Here is a 25,833-nt window from a genome sequence, read left to right on the forward strand (position 1 = left end):
GTTCGAGCACACAGAGCAGGACACTCCAAGCAGGACTTAGTTTATCTAGTGACTTAATCATCTATATCATACAAGCTGAATATCAGATATCATTCTTTCAGTGATGCAGGTTATGTATATTTAGACTGACCCTTCAGAGAAGAACTATTCCAACGATCTGTTCACCAAAATAAGTCCAACTGCAAGGCAACAAATGCATTATCTTTGTTTCATCTTGGAATACTGAAGCAGCTTTCCCTCGTTTCACGTGATTTGTCAGAAGACAGATGAAGCAAAACCACATTCACACCACAAGGCTGACCAGGGTTTTCATAACAGTGGGGTTAACACCACTGTCACAGTCATTTCACAGCCATTTCACAGCCATTTAATGACACAGGGACTCCAACAATGAACAATGCCAGACGATTATCTAACAGCTACTTCATTAAGAGTCCACCAATGAGGAGGGCGTCATTTACAGTATGTCATGCTACAGCTGTCCTGTCACTTCATAAACTTCAAGTGCTTTATTGTCGTATGCAAAGCCATTACGGCGGAGCAGTCAGTGGAAATGAAATTCTTAACTCTCAGGCTCCTTCCAACAATACTCAAACAGTATGAATCACGCTGGGTAAAAGTGAGATTTCAGACATAAATACCCCAAAATATGTCAAGTGCAGCAGTTAAAGTAATAGAATATAATAAATAGAAAATTAAATACTCTGACAGGCAATTGCACAGTAGTGATAAAATGAATTACTGTAATGTAGACAGGCAGTAGGCAGTGCACTAATAAACATATACAGTGTTCTGTGATGGTGGACAGCTTTTAAACAGGAAGTTATATTATATATATATATCCAGTATATAAATATATCTATATATACTGTGATGTATGCAGGTATAGACAGTAGTAATAAATATATCTAAACAGAGATTTAACAGTTAGCAACAGGTAACAGTATTATAAAGGTAAAGTGTCATCTGTATCAATAAGGTGCGAGTAAAATGTCAACGCAACGAGAGTGAGAGCTCAAGAGTTCATGTAGTAAATGAGCAGTTCAGGTTATTTTCATACAACACGGAGGAATACTCAGAGAGGAAGGCCAAGTGTATCACTGAGCAGCTCGTTCTCTCGGCATTCTCGCACCGAGGGGCCAAAGCGTCTCCAAGAGGTGCCATTACATTCCACAGCCATGACAACGGGCGGCGGTATTTTCTGAAAGCTGCCACTTACTTCCTACTGCTTGGACAGGCTGGTATGAGTGTGTGCAGGTTCAGAGATACCCCAGGACTCCTTCTGGATTTTTATTAGATAAACTATTATCTGCGTAGTGGGATATGTGTTATTCCTCTGTCATGCACCTATGGTGTTGTCCAAAAACAATTAAAAACACATCAGTGAGCAACGCTGATGCACTGGGTGACATCTTACTTTGAGGCAGGCCCACACACACTGACCTGATGCTGTAAATAATCACTAAAAAACACACCACATGTGCATTTATCTGCAGTTGAAAAGAGTCCTCAGCAAATGCTCCTGTTTGAGTAGCTGACAACTTCACTAGGGACATGCAGTCTTGCAGCTGAGTGCCACAGACCAAGTTTATTATAGTTACTTCCAAAACCATCAAAAATAAAGTTTTATTCTTTGTCAGTTTGGTCAAATTTGTCAACACGACGAGCACAGAGCACATGTTATTGGGAGAGGGATGTCTCCGTGAATGTGAGTCAACTGCCTTCATGAAATGTTGTGTTTGTATTGTGACACCAGTTCTGAACGTCTTTATTCTTCCCGTACAGAACAGAAAGTAAAGAGAATTGAAAACAAAGAACAAAACAAATGAAAAGTATAAAACCATAATAACTCTGCCACAGACAGGGCTGAGAAGTCAGAAACAGGAGTCATTTCTGTATTATGAAGAGATTTTTTGACACCAAGGGAAATACAAACAATAACTCAAATAAAAAGCCAGACACGTTACTGTAAAACAACAGAATTCCCCCTTTCAGCCAGAAGGTGGCAGCACCGTGCAGCAGGTATCTGTAACACAAGCCCATCACTAAATGTTTCACCAACACTTGGAACAACATACTGCTCACCCCTCCTCATCAAACATGCATTGTTGGCCTGCCGTCAAAATTTTGTTCAGACCAGCAAGTGAGACTCCATGAGCTGTTATCACAGGCACCAAAATCATGGTGCCTAGTTTTATTATGGCTAGTTTGCTGGCATCTCTTGCACACACACAAACACACACATATCCACATGTTTCTGACACTTTTGGGGACACTATTTAGACTTACGTTCATTTCTTGGAGACTAGCCCAAAAACCCAACTCAAGACTTCACCCTAAAATTTAGTGATTTTCGTTATGAGGACGATGTTTTGTCCCCTTAAGGGAGGCGAGTCCCCACAATGTGACTGTGTAAACAGATTTATGTCCCCACATTGTGAGTAATACACATCCACACACAGATAGAGAAGAAAACAGAGCCTGTGGCACTGAAAGGCCATCTTGAGATGTCTGTGTAAAAATGGATGGCTCTTAAAGATATGAACTTCTCTTGTGTCTGTGCTCTTACTCTGGTCTCCACGAACTCCTCAATGACATATTTCACGATACGTTTTAGTAGTTTTCTCTGCAGTTATATTTTGATGAACTACAGTAGCAGCAGTCGTTTATTTGTGACATGCACACATGAGTATCGAGCTCACATTCATTTATAAGACACCAAACACACCGTGGGGAGGCGGTGAAGCAATACTTGTCAGAAAACATACAAAATGAAATATAACATTTCATTGCAATTAAATAGCTTTCCCTCCTCTCGTAAACTTTACAAATAACATCTGCCCAACAAGTATGTACTACTACTACAGCTGTCACTCAGCTGCAGTAAGCAGGAGGCTGACTGAGAAAGACGTTATCTTGACTGCATCTTAACTGTGGAGCCTAAAATCACAGAGCAGTCCTTGAGCTGTCCGGGGTGTAATTTGTGATGATACTCAAGGCCCTGCCTGTTTACGCATGTTTCTCCAGGTCTGAAGGGTCAGGGAGACCGTTCTCTTATTTCTCCCACTCTTCTTTCCCCTCAACTTCTTCCTTTTCTTCTCAAAACTCACAGAAATAGTGAGCCTCTTAAAATCAAACACCAAGCTGATGGTTATTATTTTTTTATTCATTGTCACATGCTGCCAACTGTGGCCGTGCTGCCCTTAAATTTGCAAATCCTGTACGTGTCTATTGTTCCCCCGTAGTGTCGCCCAGCTCGTCCAGGTATGAGAACAAAGCATAGCTGGGTATAGTTTACAGGAAACCACTTAGGCCAGATCCTGCCTGTAATGCTGTGTGTAAACAAAGAAGCCATGAAAGATTGATGTAAATGTTCAAACCTCAACCTCACTGTCTCGTCTCAGAATCGCCATCGGTGCGATTTATACCAATAGAGACAATCAGCATGGGACATTAAAACACTGACAGTGCGACCAGCTAACGTGCTAATTATTATTATGGCTAGTTTGCTGATTGGCGTTAACGAGAATAACTTTGAAACATGTACAACTCTTCCATCACAGTGGTTCATACTGCTTAGTCAGGCTGATGCTAAAGTGCAGTATGGATCGAAGTATTTATAGGACTCTTAAGATGCCTGATGGTCCCACACATGTCAGAGTTTATGTCTGATTCGGTCTTACATTCTGAGTTATTAGTGGACAGCCTGCATTCCAGCACTGCCTTCTGGTCCTCTGTCCGTCCTGCCTGAGTCAGAGTTACCTTACATGAGCGAGCCTCACGGGGGGTAACGTCTGTTTCTTCCAGGGGCGGCTGGAGATGCAGCTGATTGCACATCATTTGCATTACAGATAAAGCTGATAGGCAGTCTGCTTTGCTATAAATTATGTAGCGAGCAAAGACCTCAAGGTTAAAAAGGCGGTTATGAGGATCCACCAAGGCTATGAATTGTTAATATGATTCCCTCCATCCATATAGGCCAAACATGCAATCTTGGATAAAGGTCATCTAGAATTTTCTATGAGAAGCATAAAAGCTTATCTATGTATATGAGTCATTACAGAGGAGTTAAAGGTAGAAGAGCTGCATTTGAAGAAAAGAGTGATGGCTTCTAGCGGAGACACTGTATATCGAGGGAGGCGTACCTGCCAGTGCAAGTAGTTTCTGTAGCTCTCTGTTAGCACTGAGGGGGAAAGAGGAAGTGCTGAACCTCTTCTCTCTCTTAACAGCCGAGTGTGACCCTGGCTGCTTCACCCTCGTCAGCTGAGTTGCAGGAGGCACTTTCTTATTGGAGCCCTGCAGAAACAAGAGTCGCAGAGGAAGGGCTCCCGTTACTGGAGCAGGGTTGGGCAAGGTAGTTCCTGCCCTGAAGGAAATGGCACAAGAATGGCTTTACTCAAGTGTCAATGTGGAGACCGACGGAGGAGAGGAGAGGAGAGGAGAGGAGAGGAGAAGGAGAAGGAGTGAAGGTGTTGTGGTTAAGGGTCAAGTTCCTTTCCGAATCAGATCAGGTGATTCTCAGCCAAGCAACCTGATCACAGTCGGCGGTGTACTGTATTGCATCTGATGACAGAATTTGGGATGGATCTCAGCAGACAGAATAATTGAGCACAGATGGAGCTGATAAAGCTGTCAAAGGGAACAAACAGCAGGTCCAGCAGTCAATCAGTCAGGTCTCTTCAGTCTCATTGTACTACACTCAGCATCGCTGCACGTGTGTCAGAAATGATGCGGACGAAAATAGCCGCTACAATGCCTCGTATTATACCCAGGAGGCCACGCGAGTCATGATGGGGAGAACAAGGGATCGAATGCAAGCATTTTCAGAGAAATTATACAGTCATAAGATCATGCTGTGATATCACATGAGCAACTCTGCCTTCATTGCATGAGGATAAAAGATAATTACACATCAAAACAAACGGACAGTGAGTTTCTGGGGAACTTATCAAGACATGTAATTGTTAAATTTAAAGTTTTGTGTGCATATGATATGTGTAGTGTGTGTGTGTGTGTGTGTGTGTGTGTGAATCTAAACATTGGTGATCAGAAGGCCAAAATTATTTTCCAGTGAACCTCCTCAGGCTATTAAGGCTGTCTGCTCATTTTGACACAAATTAACACCACAGACAAACAAAAAGTCTGAATATATGTACTTTCCACAATGCACAATGGCCCCTGTTATGATCCATATTAGAACAGATAGATTTATAGATAAATGTATTGTAGTATCCAGTCACACTCTGTGCAGCATAGTTTTTTTAAACATGCTATTGATGTATTTTTATATAGACTATATCGTATATTTTAAGAAGCAGCCAAATGCAAGTCCTCTCTGCACAGTACAAAGCTGAAAAGTTCTTACATCTTGGTCGTCTGCAGGCCCATTTTTACCTCCAGACTTTTTAGATCTTCCAGACTTGGAGGATTCCTAAAAGTGGGTAAGAGAAAATTGAAGACAATGTAAAATACATTATGCTAATTCACAATAAGAAGAACTAAAAAAAAAAAAAAAAAAAAACGTGGGGGAAAAAAAAACACAAAAAACCAAACCACTTTACCTTTTCTTTTTTGCTCTTGTGAGGCATGCTGAGATGGTAATCCCCAGTGTCAGCAGGTCGGCGGTGAAACTGTGGTCGCACTGCAGAAGCCTGGTTAACACGTCTCTACGCACCGACGTGGCTCTCACCACTGACCATCCAAACACCATGTGACCGAGCCACAACAAGGTGTCATCCTGTTTCCGCGGCGGCTGCATGCCACAGCTCACGGCCTGTGAAAACCATGGAGCTCATGACTGAAGAAAATGCCGATTGTTTACGCGATGAACGAACTTGGTGCTGCCGCGGCTGCACTTTCTGGTACCCGCTGAGTATCCTCCTGCACAGGCGAGAGATGTGTGTGTGTGTGTGTGTGTGTGTGTGTGTGTGTGTGTGTGTGTGTCCTTTGCCGGTTGTAATATCCGGTCACTTCCACAGGAGAGCAGTGTTGTATCTCGAAAGGAGAAGGTAGCTTATAGCCGCGAAGGTGAGGGGTTGACCGGGGTCCCTGAATGTTACTTCTGACCCCTTCATAGTCTAATGATACATATTGTTCATAGAAATTAATCATAATGGAGGTGGACTTCTCAGCGGGAGAAAAATGTAGATGTCAGTGAATAAAACGCATTTTCTTCACGGGGTCTCCCTCTTTTAGCGAGATGGCTATTAGCTCCACAACAGTCGCACCAGAAGTCAACATAACCATATGTAGCTAAGTTTAAGCTTAAAGTTACTATAAGATCAAGCTAATAAATTCCATATATGCAACATACAAGTGCATACTTGATTGACTTAAGTTTGATCGTGTTTATTTTGGCTCCCTTAGTTGATCTCAGTTCTTCCATGGAAAACAGAGCAATGGGATGTGGTGGTGTTCATCCTCCCCGTGGATGCTTGTTGTAATACATAACTCAGGCCATTTGGTGGCAGTGTTGCATGCTTTTCAACTCTAACATTTATTCTTAGTGGTTTTCATCTAACTATTAAGCAAAGACTCTCTGTATGTATGTTTATGCATGCGTGCTTGTATGAAACAGCCTACAGGAGTGAGTTTCTATCTCTGGTGGACTGGTGTAATGCAAACAGCCTGGGACTGAATGTTTCTCAAACACAGGCATTGGACGTAGACTTTCTCAGGAACTGTGGGGGCCACCTTCCCTCGGACATCAATCACAGTGAAATTCAACAAGTGGACAGCTACAGATTCCTGCGAGTTACAGTCTCCTCCGCCTTGACCTCGGGGGATAACTCCACCACTGGCTTTTCTTTTATAGACAGCTGAAAAAATGTGGTTTATGCAAGCATTGTATCGTGCTGTATTACAAAGCAGCGGTGGAGAGCATCCCCACCTACGCAATATCTGTGTGGTTTGGCAACACGTCGGTTGAGGACAGGAGACAGTTGGACAAAGTGGTGCATGCTGCCTCCAGAATTACTGGACGCAATCTCCCACCCCTAGCAGAAATCTACCAGGCTAGATTACAAAAGAAGGGCCTGAAAGTTCTACAGGACTCTTCTCACCCAGCTGAAAACCCCTTTAATTTCCCTAATTCTGCCAAAAGTCTACATTGAAACCAGAGCATCCAGGTTCTTATGCTACAGTTCCTCTGCAACTTCAGGTAGAGGATTGAGTGCCCACGTGCTGGGTTTACAAAAAAGGTTTAAGTTTAACCATATGAAGAAAATTCTGACAGGCAGAGGCTTTTTCTTGTTTTGAGCCTGAAGCCTCGTCATCGACCCTCTTTGCCTTGAGGTGATCAACAGGGGTCGAGTGAATGATTGTTCACCAGGCTAATTGTGGTAAAATATCTGTGTGTGTGTGTGTGTGTGTGTGTGTGTGTGTGTGTGTTGCCATAGATGAGCTAGCTCTTGATGTGGTCTGTGAGCTCTTTATTGAAGTTTACACCCTTTGCTGATGAGTTGCCATCAGAGGGTTTGCATGGATCAGCATCTCCCCTCCCCTGCAGTGACTTTTGTAGACTTGTTTGTCCACTTGTCTCTGTTTGTGCTGACATTCATTCCTCCTTTCCTTGGCTAGGCTGGTGTCTGGGTTTCTATGTCGATCAAACCATTTGTCTGAATCCCTTGATAGTTTGACCATTTGGGAAATTGACCTGCTTGATTCCTTGCTGAGAGTTGAATGAGATGATCGATGCTGCGCTCATCTGTGGAGAACAATGGAGCTACTGCAGAGCTGGGATTTGATTATCTTAGCTTAGCATAAAGACTGGCCACAGGGGGTAACAGCTAACCTGTATTTCTAGAGCTCACTGGTGAACAAGCCTTGTCGTCATCATGTGTTTGGCTCTAGTTCCATCGCTAACATGAGAGTCTCATCTAACTCTTACCAGCCCTTTGTTAGACTGTTCTCCACTGTGCTCTGGAAAAAGGGTTCGTCCTTGCCACTTCAAGGTGACCCTCATCAGGAGTACTGTGGTAGGCCAGGCTGGCAGTGCTGTACGAGGTCTCCCTGATCAAGGTGGCCTGAGCCACATCCTTGCCATTATCAGAGGTCAGACCCTGACAGATGCTCATTAGCTCCGTGCTCATTTACACACTAATCAAACAACTCCACCTATCTACATCAGCACAGAGGTAACACACACAGCATCTACGCAATGTGCCACCAAGATGGCTCATTGTTATAAAGGGATGCTCGGTGTGATTCTTTCAGCGGCATCCACCTTCAAGATCTTTGTTAGCGAGTCGACAAAGCTCACCCGGTCACATGCATCAGAAAATGGGAAATCTAAAGGTTTTTTTTTATTTTTTTTTTTTGTCCAAATATGTAAAAAATATTTATCAAAAGAGACATCCTACCTTCTTCAGCTCACTCTAATGAGATGAATGCTTAAGGTAGCTAGTTTTTCAAAATGAAGCGACAGACTGAAACAAAGAAACACAAATGTTGACATAAACACAGCCAGATAACGACCAAATAATGTCACCATAAATCTCCTCAGAGAGGTTACAATCCTGCATATTTTGCACAGAAAAACTGTTCTGTACACAGTCCAGCAGTCAGCAGATGGTCTTCCAGCAGTGTATAAGAAATGCCTCTTCTGCAGGGACAACACTATGCTGTGTTATACTTCAAGGTCAATTTTTTAAGCTTTCACAAGAGAATTTCTACAAAAGTTAAGGTGCATACAACTGGACTGATCTTTGGCAATGAGGCAAACTTTGTGCATTTTCACTGTATGGAGTTAGTGTCTCTAGCTTGAAATACAAGTCATTGTCTCATTCAGATATTGACTGAATAAAGAACAAACTTATTTGATGATTAAAAACACATACAACAGTGCACTGCAGTCATGTAGTCCTCATTGTCCTGCTGAAAATGCATGAGGTCCCAAGATGCCCTGGTCTCTGAAAATCAACATATTAATGCTGAGACTGGAAAACTGGCTTTTAAATGATCCACAAATGTAGAACAATTTGCAGAAACATGCAGAATTGTATATGTATATGTTCTGTGCGTTTATATATATTTAAACAGTATTTATTGTTTTATGTTTATGTTGCGCATCTATTTTCTTCAGGCCAACCTTGAAAGAGAGAGCTTGCTCTCAATGGCCCTTCTTGTTTTATATAAAAGAATAATGATGATGATGATGATGAATGATGATAATATGGCTTATCTCTCACTGTTTTTACCCAATGAGGGAACAGTGCAGTGCTGATCAACATTCCAGCAGCAATACAGCCCAGAGAGCATACATTAAAAAACCTCGCTGAACGAAGATCCCAGCAGGACCTCAGGAGATCTTAGACAGGCAAACAAACACAAGCACTAAGAAGTGAACTCATGCTTATTATCGACACTTCACTGTTGATTTCTTAAATATAAAATGTTTTGGTCAGACATAAGCTTGACTCAAACCTTGAGGTGCTAGCATCAGGGTTTCGTTCCTCTGATAACCATTCTGACACAGCTGTCTCAACTTACCTTTACCACGGGGTCTGAAGAGTTGCACCTGTCCATGCCTTAGAAGTTAAGCCAAGGTCAATGACCTTGGTTCTCAATGGCTGCTGTAAATGCTCCGCCACCATAACATTTTCAGGCTTTAGATTTGCATGAATGGTCCCTGCGCTCTTCAGAAACTCCAGAGCTGTAGCCGACTGAAACCATGAATAAATCAACTGTACAACAGTGCTTCATTTGGTCAACAAAACTACGACAGAAATGATTTATTGATGGATTTTTTTCTCCAAAATGAGAAAACAGGGACAACAAGAACAAACGTGCTCCTTTAAATGAAAACTATGACAAAATGCTTTACAATTTTTGTTAGCTATTACAAACATGCACAGCCAAAATAATAAACCATAAACAACTATTTATATATATATATTTCCCTTAGATAAACCAACTTTTGTACCTATAGTCAAAGTACACACAACTATTAAATATAAAATATATTGTAATTAAAGAAGAAAATGTAAAGCCGAATGGATTACAATTACATTTAACACTGTTACATGTAAGTAGTTACACCCCTACACAGCAAACTGATAAATATTGCATTTAGGGCCAAGGCATTTGGGGGAAATTGTTTCATATGACATCACCATGCAATGATAATGCAACAAAATCAAATTTGCTTTTCAGTGAAAACATAAACCACCATTTGACCCTCAGTTCAGCTGCATAAAAACAGCCTTAATCAAATTATTCTGCTTGAATGTTTTTTACTTCTGGCACTTCATCCAGTGAGTTCAAACTACTCTTTACCTGTCCTCTGGACACAGGTGTTACACGCAGAGCGGGCACGTGTTTTGCCTCTGATTAGAGAAGCACAGACTGACATGAGGAATGAATGCATGTGTGGGCTACAAACAGTAGGACTGCTTTCTGTTCTGGCTGTTGATGCAGTACTCTGGTGTGCGCTGATCAGGTTGTGAGAGTGTTCTGTTCTCTGAATCATTGCGTTTCCATCGCTCCCTCAATCCACGGTCAGAGCTTCATCGTCAGCGCGGTGTTATTACTGGGTGATACGGCTCCCTTCATTTCCTGTCTCAGCAACAGCGGTGAATGCAAGAACGCAGGGGGAAAAAAAGGGTTTGCTTTTTTTTGTGTGCGTGCATGTGTGCATACATGGTTGGGTGGATGGATGACTGTGCGTGTGACGGCACAATATGTCCTTTCTTCACAAAGAAATGCAATAAATGAACTAGTATTTCAGAGGCAGCTGGTGTAATGAAGAATATTAGTGATGTGAAAGCAGATTTGGATTTCTACCATCCCTTCAATACCCTCCAATAAATGAATGAGTCAAATATTTTTTCACATAAATCAGCTCAATAGCCTATTCTTTTTTATGGATTTCAGCCTGAGAACAATGTTGTCTCTCAGATATTTATTTAGTCTTTGATCAGCTTTGGCTTTTTTTTTTTAGCTTTTTTTTTTTTTTTTTTTTGACAATTACCTGGTTTAAATTCTTTAACCTTTGCTACAACAAGTGAATCTATTTTACACCAGTGCTGTGCAGGGCAGCCAGTGGAGCGTGAGTTGCCATAACACCAGCTTGTTTTATGAGAAAGCTGTCCAGCCAGTGGGGCTAATGAGTGGGGCTGCTCAACAAGAGCCTGTTTGCTTTTCCAGGACAGAGAAAGAGAGGGGGGTAACCGAGAGAGAAACGGACAGCTTGTTGTGATGGAAGAAGATTGCTGGAGAGAACAAAGGAGAAGCAGGGGGTGGCAGGGGAAAGATGGCTTGGTTGACTGTAATCACTGTGTTGCAGCGCAGGTGCGTGATCCCCAGTGATAACACATACACGTGCATTGGTTGTGACATAACCTCTCACGTGCAAGCTCACGCCTGTCTGTTAACCTGCTCTCATTGTGACACATTGATTCAGAGGGTAATTCATGCTTTTCAAGAGGATGAATTTGAGCTACTTTTAATGATGCTCTGATTTAATCGAGTGCCACCAACAGGCTGAAATTTCCACTTGTCCAACAATTCAGCTCATGACAGGGTTCTGCAGCTAATGAATCTGTTCACATGTTCACGGTGTAAAAACAAGGGAATATGAGCAGTGATATGGGAGTATCAGTAGATGGGCTTTTGCAGTTGTCTTAGATGATCAAACTTCCTTTTTTTTCAGACCACTTCAAGGACGTCTCATCTATGTTAGCCTAGAAGTTCTGTTTCAAAGTTCATTCTCATCCTTGGAAGCAGCAGTTGACAAAACAGTCCGGCCTCACTGACAGTTTAGTGGCTTTCTATCAAATCTCATCATCTTCATCAGCACAAGAAATTATAGTTAGCCCGGGGCCGGAGCAAGAGGAAAAGCCCTTTGTGTGAACAACATGCTACCGTTAGCATGTTACTTGCAACTCAGCAACTATTGGATGTTGACATGCTTTATGTTTAGCAAGGTGGAGCGCTGTGCACAGAGATAGCATCCTCGTGACCTCACTGTGCCCCAGCAGATGGCTTGTTTGATGGGCTTGGAAGAAAAACATCTACTGCCTGCTCCGGGAACATCCTCCTCTGGGATTCAACTTTCCAGTTTCTCCAAGGTGACCTTACAGGCTTCGCCTGTAGCTACTTTCTACCAGTAACCTTGCCGTTTCATGCCGACTCTTGTGTTCTGCAGCCTACAGCCCATGCTGCTCAAGCCTCAACCTCCTTTCCTTTCCCTGGGGTGCTGGAGTGCTCCCCAGATGGGTCTTCTCTCAGCTTGACCCTTCGCATTTGTGCTGCAGCCTGATTTCTGCCTTTGTACTTTCACACACCTTTCATCATTCAGCCTGAAAAGATTTAGGCTGATTGTACATCTCAGCGCATTAAGCTGTCAGAGAAAGAGAAAAATGTTGACATGCATTTTGCATTTTGAAACCAAAATTTAAAGGCTGGATGAGTTTTCTGTGTCAAATAAACTTAGAGTCGATGCTGATTTTATGTGTATTGTTGCTTTTCTTCATTTCAGCCACAATACAGAAAATCCAAACTAAGTTGTCTGACTGTAAGCTACATCTTAAGCTGTTCTAAAGACTCCTATGAGTGTTTCAGGGTGCGTTATTCATGACTTTGCATCGGTCTTCATTTTACGTAGATCCCTTTACGGTGCAAGGAGTTACCAGAAAGAACATGAAGGTAATGATCCTCAGAGTGAAAGTTTGTTTTTTATCTTGCATCCATTACACGTCATTATGGTTGATGCCAGGCAAGTCACTTCTAATCCAGAACTTCCTTAAGCACAATTACGCCAACCATTCAGCTCTGAAACAGACATAATGGCTATTGATTGGCTGACTTGTTACACTTTGTTTCAGCAGACTCATACCACCATACTCACCTCTGTCTCGCTGTAGCAATTAAAGGCCTTTTCAGAATCTGATAGTACATTCCCTTTGGCGCCGGCATCTGACTTCCTCATTTATTTCATCACCAGAAAAAGTTAGAGACTCACAGCGAGGGTTATTAGGTCTTGAATGTATTTTGAAGTTGTGGTTATGCACATAAAAAAAAATCTCAAAAAACCAAAGTGAAAAGGTACAAAAACTGTTAATTTTACTGGTTATATAAATGTCTGGATGTTGGTAGATAATGAGAAGCAAATTCATGTGCAGATTTGTTTGAAGTGCCCATTATTTCAAATCAAGTCGTGAATCAGGCCCATACTGAGTCAATGGTAAATGAAATATTGTACTTTAGCTGAATCATTGCAGCCCAGCTAAGTCTTTGTGCGGAAACCTGAGATCTCAGCTTTCCCCCTGAGCCCTGAGCTGGAACTGAGGTGGTAATATGATTTTCCTGCAGATATTTCTTGCCTTTTGTCTGCGAGGGCCTAAATGAAAGCGTGTCAGATATTGTAGGAATGAAGAAAAGCCTTTAAGAGCTTTATACACACATGTATTCCCCACCTGCTTGCAAACATATGCATGCAGACATACTCACAAATTTGAATCAATATTGCATCATCCCATTATGTGACCACTAAAAAGGCTTTGAATTGCCCTTATATTATTTGGTAATCCATTTAAAAAACAACAGCTGGGCCAACTTGTGCTCTGCACCACTTTTTAAACGACTTGTTCACTTTGGGAAATACAGTTATTGGCTTTCTGGCTCAAGGTTGGGTGATAAAATCTCATATCTGTCAGTTTAAGCTAAAGCTGAAGCCAGCAGCTTGTTAACTTAGCATAAAGACTGGAAGCAAGGGTACGCAACTAACCTGCCTCTGGGGGTCCACACACAACCCCATATAAAACTACAGTCACTTTTGTACTTAAGTGTTTGTATTGATTAAATAAACAAGATATAATGTGTTAATTAGTGAGCTTCAGAGGTGCTGATACGCACTTTTCGTTACTTAAGACCTCAGTTACTGTACAGTGCAGTATGTACAGGGTCAGGGTGAACTCTCATTACCTGCCTTGATCTGTTTTTGTGACTAACTGCCGCGTTTGCTCCGACACTGGTTTGTCAGTCTTGGGTTATAAGGAAGGAGACGAGACAGGGTTCCTCTCATTCAGCAGTTCGGGTCCTTGTAGCAGAGCTGCAGCCAGAGGAGGGATCTCTGTTATAGATGACATCTGCAGGCCCTTCTAACCCCGTGGGGGACATTTCAACAATGTAACTGAATCTGGGGTCAGACCTTTCTTTTCTTCTCTTTTGTCTTTACTGCCGCTTATCCAGCACAAAAAAGGAGGAAAGGCATGTCACAGCTGCAGCTGAGAGTATACTGGGGGGGGGCTGAAAGGGGGAATGTCTCAGAAAAAATAATATCACTGGTGTAATCTTCTTTGCTTTCACAGCAGTTGCTGTGATTGATTGGTTGGCACCCCGCAGACAGTTCAGTGTTTTATTCCCACACATATTTGTTGTTGCTCGTTTACTGCTGTCTGGAATTTGTCTCACATGAATGGGAAGAAACTCTTTTATGAAAGCTCTGAGATGATGCAAAGTGAAAAATCTGGGAGATATCTAATTAAACCTACTGCTGTTAAAGGATGAGGAAATGGCTGGACTTCAGGTGCTGGACACAGACACTGATAATTTGAATGATAAAAAGGGTTTATTGTCACAAATGGTGTGTTGGCCACTGGGAGATGATCCGGCAGGTGAGGTGAGTCGGCAGATTTTCTGGTGGAGGACTGGAGCTGGACAGACTTTGCAGGTTGAGACACAAGGAAAGAAGACTTAGAAACAGACAAGACAAGCAAAACCCGATCATGTACAAAGGACAAGGAGAGCTGAGTGACTTGTTATCAGGCTAGTGAGTACAACAATCTGGTAAAGGCTGGTGCGGAGATCCGGCTTTTTATCCTGTGGATGGTGATTATGGATTGACTGCAGCTGTGGTGGCTGATTGGCACAGGGGCAGGTGTAGGTGAGCCATGATTGCAGCGGAACCACCCAGTCCAGACACACACACACGCACACACACACACACAAAGGACGGACACAAGAAAGACACAAAGTGACAGGGAAGCACAAGGGTACTCCACCGATTTAGCATTTCTGTCCACATCCGTCGACATTGTCAGACTCATGATGGACAGCAGAACTCGGTATTTCATCTTCTGTCATTCCATGAATTCTCCTTTCTTGTCACAACCTGCAATCTACATTACTCACTGCGCAACTCGACCACCGACAGTCCAGCTGGAGATTCGACTGTGTTATGCGAGTAGCCATCAAGCAGAAATGAGGAGCAGACAACAGGGGCTCGGTAATCTCACTTCTCTCTAGTTTTCTAGTTTCTTTTTGAAGAATTCATTCATTCAGTCACATATTCAGTTGTTTAGGTGTGAGGGTGTTGAAATATGCCCTGTGATGGTCATCCACAGCAGCATTAATTATTAGTTCATGTTGCTAAAAAGCGTCTTCTATCATGAGTGAGTCGGGGAACTTTTGGGTTATGATGGTAGATTTTAGAAATGTCTGCTTCTCTGCTTTCACACACCACGTCTCAGAAGAGATCAGTTTCTACTGACAGGCTTACTTCTGAAATGAAATGACACTCTGTCCCTCCGTCAGTCAGTGCTCGCTCTGACCCCTCTCTACTGCACTTCTATCTCAGTCCATCTTTCCTCTCGCTCTGTCCACCTCACATTTCTTCACCCCATCTCCTCCTCACTCTACCCTCTCCATTCTCTCTCAGCCGGAGCTCGGCTCCTCTCGCTGGCGAGTTACTCGGGTCAGAAACTGAGCCAGCTGTCCGGGCTAATCTGGGGAATACAGGCGGCTGGAGACCGAGACAGAGGTTGACAGAAAGGCCAGCTTTTCCACATTGATAAAAGGCTGTGCTCGTGTCTCAAATCAGATACCGTCCAACTTGACCTATAAATGTACTCGACCGGCACAGAAAGAGAAATGCAGCTTTACGTCTGATGCGGCTCCATCGCCAGAGTGAAATTCAAAATCAGCTGCAGGAGGAGGAATTTAAAGTTGATATTAGGACCTCAAAGTGATGGAAAAGACGATGCTGTGTATTGGCAGTTTGGAGGATTAAAAAACACAAACCACCAACAGGAGAATATGAAACATTTTTACATCAATCCTCTGTCTGTAAATAAACATCTTTTTGAATTGGTAATTACATAATTGCACATTAATGTGTGTGTGGGAGTTGTAGATTGCTAATGAGGCTCTTGTTAATTCGTGCTTCAAACCTTTTATCGTTGCAATGAAGATTTTTTTGGGTTGTGTTTCGCAGCTGAACGCACACAGTCAAAAAATGTAATGTGATTGTTGCCCGTTATTCACATAATAAACCTTAATGGAGCATTTCAAAATGTGCAGAAACACAAACACGAATTAGCCCCACTGGAAAAAAATCATCCGGCAAAGTTAGCCAGTGAGGGAATCTGGCGGACAGAAGGATGTTAGCCGAGCTGACATCCATCGTGGACAACTCCTCCCACCCCCTGCACCACACTGTGAGGACCTTGAGCAGCTCCTTCAGCACAAGACTTTTACATCCCCAGTGCAGGAAGGAGCGCTACCGCAGGTCATTCCTGCCCACAGCCATCAGACTGTATAACAGTGCACAATAACGTCAACTCAAATGCAAGCCGTACTGATCACATCTCACATTTTTCCCGTTTTCATGTGCAATCGTCATTTTTAAATGAGTAATACATATAAGTAAATCAGGGTGTACGTATTGTATATATTGTAAATTCCATAGGGTATATAATACTGTGCAATATTTTTCTTGTCCTCTTGTCCTCTGACTTCTTGTACTCTGTCCTGTTGCTGCTGTAACATGTGAATTTCCCCCCATTGTGGGATAAATAAAGTCTATCTTATCTTATCTTATCTTATCTTATCTTAATCCTTGGAGGATTTCTGGTGCCCTTTAGGTAGAGTGATGCTCTGATGGCTGCCTGTGTGTAGTTTGTGTGTGTGTGTGTGTGTGTGTGTGTGTGTGTGTGTGTGTGTGTGTGTGCGTGTGTGTGTGTGTGTGTGTGTGTGCACACAACTTGGCGGTAAGGGAACACCAGATTTTTAGGATAGTTTTGTCCTAAAAGTTGAAGTTTCTTCAGTAGTAACACATGTATTCTGATATGCACTACAATCATGTGCATTGTCTATGTACTGTACACTTGTGTGTGTACACGAGTGAACAAGTTACTTTGCTAGAGGCCTTGTTCTATAGAAGGCGATAAGTGTTTGTCAGTTGGTCAGTCCACCACTTAAGTCTAGATTAAAATATCTGAACATCTTCTGGATGTATTGACAGTTATAATTATTGCATCCCAGTCGTGTGTGAGTCAACAGGCTCCACCAGCGAAGGCTCTCACTGGCTCAGCTGGAGAAGGCTCTGGTGGTCATGCACTATGGGTGTGTGTAAGTGTAGGAAGGCCACAGAGGTTTTATCAGTGTGTGTGTGTGTGTGTGTGTGTGTGTGTGTGTGTGTGTGTGTGTGTGTGTGTGTGCGTGTCTGTGCCCAGTGAGAAATTTGATAGAAATGAATGGGGCGCCATCCTTGAATGTGGTGTCCAGTTCTCCTGAATAGATTAATGCTAAGTACACACCACAGAGGCACCAGCATGAATACGACTGCAGACTCTTAGTCATGTTTCATCCAAACATAAATGTGTATTTAATGCAGCAAAGTCGATTTTTTTCCGTAGCTTTTAACATTCAGTACCATGCTATGTGCTAACGTGGCTGAGCCAGACAGCCAAGAACTTAAAGGTAAAGATATAAAAGAAACAAAACCCTCTATGGGTGTTGTTGTGAACATTTGACAAAACTGCAGCGATGTAGGTCTGAAAAACAAACCATTTTTTTTTTAATCCTGGAAGGAGGAAGGAGCCTCCTGAAGAAGCAGGAGCGATGAAGTATTTATTGGAGCTGTCACTGGACAGCGTAGGAGGATCACTGTGGTTGGGTTGTTCACTCAGCGGTGCGTACGAAGCCCACGGCTGATGGCGTAAGTCTGATTGGAACTGAATTTGAGCAACTATGGCCAGCGTGCATGAGGAGTACTCCGCAAACATAATGGAGGACATTAATGTTGACATGTATTCCATCATTTCTGAAGAAGGTGTCTTCAGGTGTGTTACAGCTGGGAAAGCATGTTACATACACACAGCATGGAATCAAGGTTAAACCAAATAAATATTCCTATAATATTGTTAATGTGTTCTCGGGGGTCCTAATACAATCACATATGTAAAAATATTGTCATGTTTTAGTGTGAGATTCTGTATTTACATTAAGGTCATGTTGTATCAGGATAGTTTGTCGGGATCTTTGGATGCTGCAAGAATTAAATTTGTTCTGAAGAATGAATTTTTTTTTTCTCCTTGACACAGGAACTTTTCTTTTTGTGTGAATTTCTTCACAGTTTTTACTCATTAATTGCAGAAAAACATTAATGCAGCCATGTATCTGCTTTGTTGCAGTCCCAGGTTAAGGGGAATCCAATTAAGTATACATAAGACACTGGTTCAAAGTTTGTGCAAAACGTTATTCAGACCACCTGGAGGTTATAAAAAAAACAGAAGCAAAAATAATGTTTAAAAAGAAAAGGAAGAACTCCGGCTCTGCACGCTTTGAAACATCTGCTTGAAATAATTTGAACAGTTAATTCTTCATTAAATAAATATGATTGCTGTGCCTCATTCCATCTGGGTTCAACTGCGGGTCATCTGTTCCAAACGAGACAGATCACTGACTGGAACAGACAGCCCCTCAGCTGTGTGTGTGTGTGTGTGTGTGTGTGTGTGTGTGTTTGTAAATGTGTGTCTTTCCTTCACCCTCCTCCTCTTCCTCCCCTCACTTTAAAACCTTGCATTTTCTCTGCCAGGTGCTCCTCAGCTTGATTAACGTTGCTGTGAGCAGCACATGCTCACTGCAGGGTTGTTATGGCGGCCTTTTGTTTGTGCATCAGTCTGTTTTTGTGCTTCTGCATTAGTGACCTGTGCATGCAGCTCACCTTTGCGGGTCAGTGCATGTGAACGTGTGCATGTATGGAAAAAGGTCTGTTCATCTTTCTCTGTTGTTATGGTAGCTTTCTTTTCCTTTACAAAAGGCTTTCCCTGCCATGTGTTGGATGATTGCTGAGTCTTCAGTGACCAAAATGCTGCATGGACCTTTAGTCACCTTTAATATCCTGACCTTTTCCTGTCCACCTCCTCACCGTCGCCCAAAGAGGAGAATATCAAAGGCTAATTGTGTCATGGCAGCGTAAAAGTACAAGACTGCTATACAGCACAACTTGAATGCAGCTTTTATATATATATATATAGATAGAATGATATAGCATCTGTATGAGACCCCCGCCAGAAAACCTTTTTAAAACGTGGTTAACATCGTGAACCACGTCACATGTCTGGTAAGGTTTAGGCACCAAAAAACTTGTTTAAGTTGAGAAAAGGATCATGGTTTCAGTTAAAATCAATACATTTATGTTTGTGACTTAAGTGTATCAGCAAGTTCAAATCGGCTGAGTCATTGGCTTTCGGTTTCAAACGGGGCACAGGTGGTGGTCTCCTGGGTCAAAGTCCTGTGATTTACCCAACATCCAATGAAGCAATAATAAAGACAATCCCACACAGGATGGCGCTGGGCCAGTTTGAAGCACTTTAATTAGCCGCTGCGTGATGTTTCAAGCAGAAGGCTCTGCTGATTCGAACTGTTCTACTCGTCCATCCACCCCGACCTCCTCCACATGCTGGTTTTTTGCCTTTTATACGACATCACCTTGCTTTGAGCATCAAAAACTGCCACGGATGGGTTTACATTATAGTTGGTTGAAAGTCTCATACAGACGCTAAAGACTACCTATGAGTCTATATGAGACGCAGACAGGTGTGACAAAACGTCCGTATTAACGAGAACGTTCTGGCTTATTTGTATGTTATCTCTTTCCCACTCTTGTGTTCTTTCTACTCTCCTCTCGCGTTAAAAATTTATGAACACCATCATGAGACTTCTCCCTGACTGTGGAAAGTACATGAGACAAGCCTAAACTGCTGTATCACACATCCTTTTGAAGGAGGAGAACGAGGCGAAAGCGGGACAAAGAGCTCTCTGAGGGAGTGCCTGCTGAATATTTACTCGAGGATTTGCTTTTATGGGACCTCTTTCAGAGGATAACAGGTCCAAATTGAGTGAAAATAGGCCTTTAAGAGTTTTTAAGAGTTGAAAGTATCAGAGATAGAAAATGGATAGAAGAAGAAGCTTTTGTGTAACAGTGCCCTACAAATACGATATTCACAGAACTTTCTGCTTGTTTGCAGGGCTTGACTGCGTTTCATTGCACTTCATTTAGAATCCTGGAACAGCTCAGATTTGTTCTTAAATGGCGAATGAATTGTCCCTAATCTTCTCAAATTTCCTCTTATTCTAATCTCAATTCGCAATTTGAATATGACCCCAAAATGAATGAAAGTAAAATATATAACAAAGACCAACTTAATGCAAAATCATTGTTTTCTGATTTACTGGGACCTCAGGGTCTTCATGCAGGTGTCATCCTCTGCCGCACCAACAGAGTAACATCGCAAACTACTGACGATGATGCTCTCTCAATATAGTCATGGACCACTTTTCTTTAGAGAGATTTTTCTTTTTTAGCGTATAGCCTCATGTTAAATCATTCCCTCTTTGTTTGTGTAAAGGGCAGTTTGCCAGTTTCAGAAAGCAGGACTTGAAGCTTTGCATTGAAAATTTGTCTTTTTAGTCTTTGGAAACATTTCTGTGAAAGAAACCTGCCTGCACATGAAGTTGAATGAGGGGCCTTATATTGCAGTGATGGTAATTAGCAAATCGCACCGAGTCATGAACAGGTGGCATTCAAGGCTGAAACAAGCAATTTATGACAAGTTTGTCCAGTAAAGAGAGTTCTGTGAATCTGACGTTTGAGTCCCTGCTAGTGTCCTCGTTTTATCTTTACATAGAGTTTACATATTGAAAGTGGATCAGTCAAAGCACTGGAATAATTGAACACATCTCACTGCAGTGAAGGACAAAATCCAACAGCCGATGTTGACGATTGTCAGTTGAACGTGAGGAAATGTGTTGCCACCCACATCGTGAATGGCCCATGAACAGCTTCAGAGTTTTAGTAAGGAGAAGCTGCTGCTCTCCTCTCAGCCAGGTGTAGCTGAGGCAGAAGGAAAGATGACCAACATATTTCACTGAAACCCTTCGGTCTGGCAAAGCATCGTGTGGGTTCGGTGCATCTTTGGTGGGTGTACACTGAAAACTTTTGCAGGCAATTGAATCAACCTGGACGTCTTCACAGCCTCAGTTTAAATCAAAATGTTTGGCTGCTGGCTCTCATAAATATTTAAACCTCACACCGTACTTCACGGACTCCGGCTTCCTGCTTCTGGGTTCGTTTGATTGTTGGTGGATGTTTTTCAAAGAACATCCAAACAAACAATATCTTGTCCTAAAACTGATCTATTGAGAGTGAGTTCTGCATTGCTCGAAGATAAGATGGCTTGAGTTGTGCTTATTTCATACACTGATTTACTCACGTAGAAATTCTGCCCCTACAGCTATTTATCATGTTTTTAGTCCCTCAGCCTGCCAACCGAGCTCCTCCTGCTGCACAACACGGCTGCCTCTGAGTCCATTTTTTTGCTTGGTTAACCTTCAGTCCAATCTGCAGCTTCTTGTCGAATCAGCAAATAGTCAGCGCTCTCCCCGTGCTCCCTGATTTTAACTCTTTCTTACACTACTCTCCTCCTCCGTCCAGTCAAAATCAAAGCCTCAGGGCTGGGGGGGTCTCAGTTGCATAAAGGCTGCTTGTACACCTACAGTGATACTTAACAGTTAACCTCACGCCATAGGACAGAGGTCTACAGCAATGTGTCCGACGCTAATACATGTTTAAAACAAATGTTTTAGGGACTTCTGCTGCCCTGCCTCCATACATAAAACATGACTTAGACTCAGCTTGTGCTGGGGAAGCTGCCGGTGCCTGTGTATGCACACACACTGCGCGCAGAAAAGAACAATGTTATCTATAAAACAATCTGTCAGCATTACTTATCCATTTGTATTGTGAACACTGCAAAAAAAAAGGTACAAGTATGCACATGTGACACTGATCTTGGTACAGACTTAGTTTATTAATCCTGAATGTAAGGATTGCAGCTGTCCTGTGAGTTTGAGAGATGTGTTTAACTAACTAGCCATTGGTTAATTCAGTTTCTGTTGTCAGGGCAGTTTTATTTATTCCTCATCCATTTTCTCTCTAGAGTAAAATATTTCACTCTTTCTGTATGAAAGAAGATTTATTCCTTTGCGCTATTGGTGTTGTATCACTAGAATTAATTAGATTCAGAAGCAGCCAGCATGTTTTTCCATTTCATTACCAGTCCGCGATGTTTTCTTTCTGCCTTCCCGCTCTGAATGAATTTGACTTGACTGTCTTGCACAAGATGTGAAATGTAAAATATTCATGGAGCGTCTTAAATCATTTATCTTCATGTTTGCCGTCATGTGTGTTGAGTTAGCTGAGGTGTTTTTGTGAGAGTGCAGCACCACTTTTGTCCAGAAAGTAACAGCTCATCAATTATTTGATGGATTTTTTTTTTTGGTGAAATTGTGTACAAACATTTGTGGTCTCCAGTGGATTAATTCTCATGACTTTGATGATCCTTTGATTTTTTCCTCTAGCGCCACCATGAGGTTGACATTTGTGGTTTTAATAGGTCAGCATCTATTGGATGGATTGAATTCATGTTCCTTCAGGATTAATTGTTACGTTAATGAATTAATCGGTCATGTTTTCACACATGTGGCTTGATTGCTTTGTTCTGATTCAGGGGCTAAAATGATGCATGTTTACATGAGTAAACATGAAGTGATGCAGACTGAGAGATGACTTGATTGACAGACAGGACAAAAAGGAGGCGTCTTGGTCGAGATGGTGGAGACTGTTAATCAAATACACTGTCACTCTGATCTGTTGCGTACCCTGTTGTCCGATTTACAAACTAGACAATTGTTCTCTTATACAAAACAAACTGGTGTTGAACAAATAATGACCGATTTAATGTGAGATGCATTTTGGAAACCATGTGGAGAAACCATGGATAAAGGATGCAACTGCTTTACAGCAACAACAAACCGCTGTTCGTCTGTCACTGAAGTGAGGCGGCAGAGCCTCCATGAATAAACAACCCACACCAGTTATACACAATAGTTTAAGATCAGGCTGCTTGACTTGCCTTCATAATCATTTAATTTAATTATGTGCCTGTTCTCATTTGTCTCGATGTTTTGAGAAGGTGCCAGGACGACCACTCTGACAAACCTCTACGTCAGTCGTCTGTCTCCACTGGACGACACAGACTGTGACACGCTGCACAGCTCATTCATGAACAGCAGAACAGAAACAGATCCAGAGGAAGTTTTGTTTAAAAAAGCAGCTGACATGGAGATGATGTATCTGTTGCACTTGACATTTTGAGCAGGCTAAGTAATGTGTGACATACAGTAAGTGGCACCTTATTACCCTTTAGCCTGACTTGGTTGCCTGTTGAACTCGGTCTCTGGGGGATAACGTTGTTTGGTTGCAGGGATGCTGCTCTCTTTCCACTCCCTTCTGCTCCTCCTCCTCCTCCTCCTCCTTTCAGCTGGACTCCTTACATGAGTCAAGAAGTGACAGCCCCCATCCCATGAGGTTAAGTGCATCCTGACCTTTTGGTTTCACTGCTCAAGGCACACTAACATTATCTGAAGCCATCTCCTATCCACGCTGATCCAGAGTGACAGAACTACTTTTGGCCCCCTTTCGCTTTTTTTTAAGCAAGCAATTTTTTGCCATTTCATTTTAAATAGTTCACAGCGGAGACACACACATGCAGTCTGATTTAAACCCAATAAGCGTGGCATTTGCTTAACCAGCTCAGCTGACAGGACGCCTCTTTTGTGTCTTATCTGGGGTCTTCTCAGATATGTATTCCCTCACTGTGATTTCTTTCAATATCTTCTCTACATACTAATTCAGTAAGACGCATTTGTACGCACGCCTCAGTGATTCCCAAGGGCATAAATCAATAGCTGGTGGGCTAATTATGGTGTATTTACTGCTGTACCCTGAATAATTAGATTTGACTAACACTGTTAAATGTGACCCACCTTTAAATTTGGAGAGAACATTCATTTTGTTACACCGCGAGGGTAATGTGGCCTCTCTCCACAGAGCCTGTATATTCACAGTGTAATTAATTGGACTCTCTGAGGGTTACATTAGCCATTAGCTTCCATGACGATTAATTATTTATTTTAAGCCGTGGCTGGTACGCTGAAAGAAAAAGTAGGACTGCAGTTTGACTGTCTTCTCACTTCTGTCCCACTTTGCTGAGTGACAGCTCTGACCACAGGATGACCTCATTTTCTTAAGACAACTGAAGCTAAAAATCACATTCAAGGGACAACAATACACATTGGTTTTAAGACTAAAGCTGTAGCCCATACTACACGTTAAATCATACAGTATGCACTAAATTCAGAATCATTAAAGTGTACAGCTTTAGCAGTTTGTATGTAAGAATAGAAACATACTTTTCTATTTTATGAAATGATGCAATATGTGAGGTGCTGCTTGTCATCAAACTTTGACTTTGTAATGTCGCTGCTGGTTGAACAAATAGACATAAAAGTGTTGTTCGTAAGATTTAATGCTATTTCTTTGTTTTGTTTTCCAAGATTATTTGGAGCGGTTTCACCACCACCCACAATTTATTTGAATTCTTTACAGCTGTGAGCCCCTGCACATCGACAGCACACTAAAATCGACCATATTTAATATGCATGCTGTTAACTCGGAGTACACTTTATTTTGTTACTCTTCAAGTGTGAATATACTACATATGACAGCATCCCAACGTTTTGGGAATTGGGATTTGTGCTAAAAACCATCTTCAGAATCAGTTTGAAGTATAGATTTGTAGTATCGGCTCGGTGTGGTTGTAGGACAGCGGCTCCTTGAGCTAAATGCTAAGGTCCACTGCTAAAACAATGCTGAGGTATAACAATTACAGTATTGAAAACTACGTGATCTCAGTTCAGCATGTTAGCCTTTGCCATTTAGCACAAAAACACGTGCTTGTCATTAGTTCTGCAAAGTATTGGACAACTTGAAATAATCTCGTGATGGCAACAACAATCAACATAGTTATTATGCTTCATCCTGTGGGGGACATGCATGTGAGGAGCAGATGTCATGGCCATCTAGAAAATAGCTGTTAGTGCATTTCACTCAAAACCACAAATGTCAACCTCATGGAGGCACTGGAGGAAAAGTCAGGGGATCACCAGTGTCAGTGGAATACATCATGGTGGGACCATGAATGTCTGTAGAAAATGACACAGCATCTATAACATCTGAGGAGAGTCACACTCAGCGTTATTAAGGGCCAAATAAATTGCACATTAATAATGAATGTTTTGGGAGTGTCTGAGCTGGTCTAAGGTTCTATTTCCTGTGAGCTGAATTTAGTCTAATCCAGCGTGATTGCAGTGACTGTCTCAAAGTCTGCTGCACTGTTTCAGCCAGTCATTTACAGACCAGTGGGCAGAGAGTGAGAGCAGTGCAGGTTATGGTATCACACATACTGCGTGAATACAGAGCAGGCCTCTGACAGACAGACAGACATGAAGAAGTGATGTCAGAAACAGGTGTCTTTGTCTTCTGGCTCCAGAGGTGGTGACTGTTGACTTTGGTCTGATGTGGCTCTGTGGACTGAATCACTGGCACAGACTTCAAGCCCTTACTGCATCGTTTACATGTACCACATCATTACATTTCCATCTAAACTAATGTTTTTATGTTAGTTTCTTTTTAATGACTTTGTATTG

This window comes from Chaetodon auriga, chromosome 14, assembly GCF_051107435.1.
Source record: "Chaetodon auriga isolate fChaAug3 chromosome 14, fChaAug3.hap1, whole genome shotgun sequence".
Taxonomy (NCBI): Eukaryota; Metazoa; Chordata; class Actinopteri; order Chaetodontiformes; family Chaetodontidae; genus Chaetodon; species Chaetodon auriga.